Genomic DNA, 4,513 nt, shown 5'->3' on the forward strand with positions numbered 1-4,513 from the left:
ACACTTCACAACTCACTCCGATGCCATATTTATGTTTGCTGACGACACCACTGTCATCAGCCGAAACAAAAGTGATGATAATTCAGCATATAGGAGGGAGATTGAAGATCTGGTTGAGTGGTGCCACAGCAAAAACCTCTCACTCAATGTCAGCAAGACCAAGGAGCTGATCATTGATTTCCAGAAGAAGAAACCAGTGGTGCATGAGCTAATCCTTATCAGATGTGGAGAGGGTCAGCAGCTTGAAATTCCTCAGTGTTATCATTTCAGAAGATTTGTCCTGAGCGTAGCGCTCAGGTGCAATTAGGAATAAGGCATGGTAGCACCCCTAACTCCTTAGAAGTTTGTGAAAATTCAGGATGACATCTAAAATTTTGACAAACTTTCTATGGATGAGTAGTGGAGAGTATATTGACTGGTTGCATCATAGCCTGGTATGGAAACACCAATGCCCTTGAACAGAAAATCCTCAAAAAGTAGTGGATACAGCCCAGTGTAAGTCCTCCCCACCACTGAGCACATCTACATGAAGGGTAGTCACGGAAAAGCTGCATCTGTCATCAAGGATTCCCACCACCCAGCTCATGCTCTTTTCTTGCTGCTGCCATCAGGAAGAAGGTACAGGAGCCTCAGGCCCTACACCACAACGTTGAGGAATAGTTATTACCTCTCAATACACACAAAATGCTGGAGGATCTCAGCAGGCTAGGCAGCATCTATGGAAATGAGTAAACAGTCAACATTTCAGGCTGAGACCCTTCATCAGGACTGGAAAAAAAAGATGAGAAGTCAGACTAAGAAAGTGAGGGGAGGGGAGAAGGAAGTACAAGGTGATAAGTGAGACTGGGAGAGGGTGAAGTAAAAAGTTGTGAAGTTGACTGGTGAAAGAAATAAAGGGCTGGAGAAGGGGAAATCTGATAGGAGAGGACAGAAGGCCATGGAAGAGAAGGAAAGGGGAGGAGTACCAGAGGGGGGTGGTGGGCAGGTAAGGAGATAAAAGAGCAGACAACCCACCTCTCCCGGAAGTTCCGGGAGTCTCCCGCAAATTAATAGTGGCTCCCTGATGCCCGCAAATTATATACAATGTCCCGGAAATTGATTTTTTGAGAGCGAGCGTGAGAGAATGCATGAAAGAGAGCGAAAGAGCGAGCGCAAGAGCAAGAAAGCAAGCGCGAGAGAGTGAGAGCGACCACGAGAGATAGAGCGCGCGAGAGAGCGAGACAGCAAGCACGAGAGAGAGCAAGAGCGAGCGCAAGTGAGAGTGACCACGAGCGAGAGAGTGCGTGATAGAGAGAGAGAGAGAGAGAGAGCGAGAGCAAGAGCAAGAGAGTTCCAAAAAAGTCAGAGTAGCAGTGTTCCAAAGAAAATATAAGACGTACGTCACCCCAGACTACACTAAAGTGTACTCCTGCCCAATAGGGGTCAAAAATAATGACAGTGTTGCTCGCTGCACAGTTTGTAACAGTGACTTTTCTATTGCCCATGGTGGGTTAAGACTGTAAAAGACATGTTGAGGTGAGTTTAACAGGTGTCATTTGTTCATTAGCATAGCTAACATTATTTAAACTAGCTGGCTAGCTGCTAAGGAGCTACTCTATTGCAGACATCCCACCTCTCCCGGAAGTTCCGGGAGTCTCCTGCAAATTGATGGTGCTACCTCCCTGAAATGAGTTTTTGCAGGGTGGGATGTCTGAAAGTGAGAGAGCGAAATAGGAATGGGGAATGGTGAAGGGGGGCATAACTGGAGGTTCGAGAAGTCGAAGTTCATACCATCAGGTTGGAAGTGAGGTTGAAAGAGCACAGAGAAAATGTACAAGCATGTTGCTGGAAGTGGAGGTCCTGTTATAAGGAAAGACAGAATAGGTTAGGACTTTATTCCTTGGAACGCAGAAGATTGATGGGAGATTCAATAGAGGTATACAACATTATTAGGGGTATAGATAGGTTAAATGCAAGCAGGCTTTTTCCACTGTTTAGGTGGGAATACAATTACAAGTCATGGGTTAAGGGTGAGAGGTGAAAAGTTTAAGGGGAACATGACGGGAAACTTTATCATTAGGGGGTCATGAGTGGTGCATGCAGATTGATTTCAATGTTTATGAGAAGTTTAGATAGGTACATGGATGGCAAGGGGATAGAGAGCTATGTTCTAGGTGCAGCTGTATGGGACTAGGCAGTTTAAATGGTTCAGCACAAATAAGCACAGATAAGCTGAGGGGCATGTTTCTATGTTGTACTTTTCTAAGACCTTATGACTTCCGCTGCACTCCACTTTGCTCACCAACATCCAGTTCCTGTATTCATTTTAAATTCATTTTTTTTCTCCAGCACTCCCTTTAAATTTAACAAATCTACTGGAAATTGTGATAGTCTATTACATAACATTTAAACAATAAAGTTGTTCAAATAAAGTAAGAACCAATAGTTCAGCAAACCTAAAATCCCCATGTAGGGTCTCAACTTTTGCTTCCATAGATACTGCCAGGCCTGTTGGGTTCCCCAGTTCCGTGATTCGTTCCTTAAAACCTACAGGCTGCTGCCACCAAAGCACAGGTGCGCCGGGTTATCAACAGTCGGTTTTTCAGGCCGAGAACCTTCATCAGGACTCCAGTGTCCTCGGCCCGAAACGTCGACTGCTTACTCATTTCCATGGACACTGCCTGGCCTCCAGCATTCTGTGTGTGTGTTGCTTGGCTTTCTAGTATCTGCAGGTTTTCTCTCATCTCTGCGGGGGTTGTCAATTTATTTAAGACCGCAGAGTGCCGAACCACATTGAACATTCTGGTCCACAGAACACAAAAACTGTCACACCGTTCTGACAGGAGTTCGGGGGAGTTTTTATAGCCAGTGCTACTGGGGTCACGGCGACTATGGAACCCCACGTCCGGGGGTGGGTGCTCCCGGGGTCAGTGGTCACTGGGTTATACCGTGGAGTCAGAGTGAGTCACCCTGGGGTCGGGCAGTGCCATCGGGGTCACGGTGACTATGGAACCCCATGTCCGGGGGTGGGTGCTCCCGGGGTCAGTGGTCACTGGGTTATACCGTGGAGTCACCCTGGGGTCGGGCAGTGCCATTGGGGTCACGGTGACTATGGAACACCACGTCCGGGGGTGGGTGCTCCCAGGGTCAGTGGTCACTGGGTTATACCGTGGAGTCACCCTGGGGTCGGGCAGTGCCATTGGGGTCACGGTGACTATGGAACCCCACGTCCGGGGGTGGGTGCTCCCAGGGTTAGTGGTCACTGGGTTATACCGTGGAGTCAGGGTGAGTCACCCTGGGGTCGGGCAGTGCCATTGGGGTCACGGTGACTATGGAACCCCACGTCCGGGGGTGGGTGCTCCCGGGGTCAGTGGTCACTGGGTTATACCGTGGAGTCACCCTGGGGTTGGGCAGTGCCATTGGGGTCACTGTGACTATGGAACCCCACGTCCGGGGGTGGGTGCTCCCGGGGTCAGTGGTCACTGGGTTATACCGTGGAGTCACCCTGGGGTCGGGCAGTGCCATTGGGGTCACGGTGACTATGGAACCCCACGTCCGGGGGTGGGTGCTCCTGGGGTCAGTGGTCACTGGGTTATACTGTGGAGTCACCCTGGGGTCGGGCAGTGCCATCGGGGTCACGGTGACTATGGAACCCCACGTCCGGGGGTGGGTGCTCCCGGGGTCAGTGGTCACTGGGTTATACCGTGGAGTCACCCTGGGGTCGGGCAGTGCCATTGGGGTCACGATGACTATGGAACCCCATGTCCGGGGGTGGGTGCTCCCGGGGTCAGTGGTCACCGTGGAGTCACCCTGGGGTCGGGCAGTGCCATCGGGGTCACGGTGACTATGGAACCCCATGTCCGGGGGTGGGTGCTCCCGGGGTCAGTGGTCACTGGGTTATACCGTGGAGTCACCCTGGGGTCGGGCAGTGCCATTGGGGTCACGGTGACTATGGAACCCCACGTCCGGGGGTGGGTACTCCCGGGGTCAGTGGTCACTGGGTTATACCGTGGAGTCACCCTGGGGTCGGGCAGTGCCATCGGGGTCACGGTGACTATGGAACCCCACGTCCGGGGGTGGGTGCTCCCGGGGTCAGTGGTCACTGGGTTATACCGTGGAGTCACCCTGGGGTCGGGCAGTGCCATTGGGGTCACGATGACTATGGAACCCCATGTCCGGGGGTGGGTGCTCCCGGGGTCAGTGGTCACCGTGGAGTCACCCTGGGGTCGGGCAGTGCCATCGGGGTCACGGTGACTATGGAACCCCATGTCCGGGGGTGGGTGCTCCCGGGGTCAGTGGTCACTGGGTTATACCGTGGAGTCACCCTGGCGTCGGGTCCAGACCGGAGCCGCACTCCGCGCCTTTGTTATTCTGTACAAGCCGCTCTATGACGTTCAGGGTGAAAGGTGAGGGTGCCGTTGCGGCCAATGAGATTGCCGGGTGCTTTGGCGCCATTGAGCCGCGGCACCTTCGGGCCGGTGGGGAGTGACTGGAGGAGAGCACTGACGTCCTGGCGCCCTCGTGAAAGCGGCCG

The sequence above is a fragment of the Mobula hypostoma genome, chromosome 21 (genome assembly GCF_963921235.1).
Source record: "Mobula hypostoma chromosome 21, sMobHyp1.1, whole genome shotgun sequence".
Lineage (NCBI taxonomy): Eukaryota > Metazoa > Chordata > Chondrichthyes > Myliobatiformes > Myliobatidae > Mobula > Mobula hypostoma.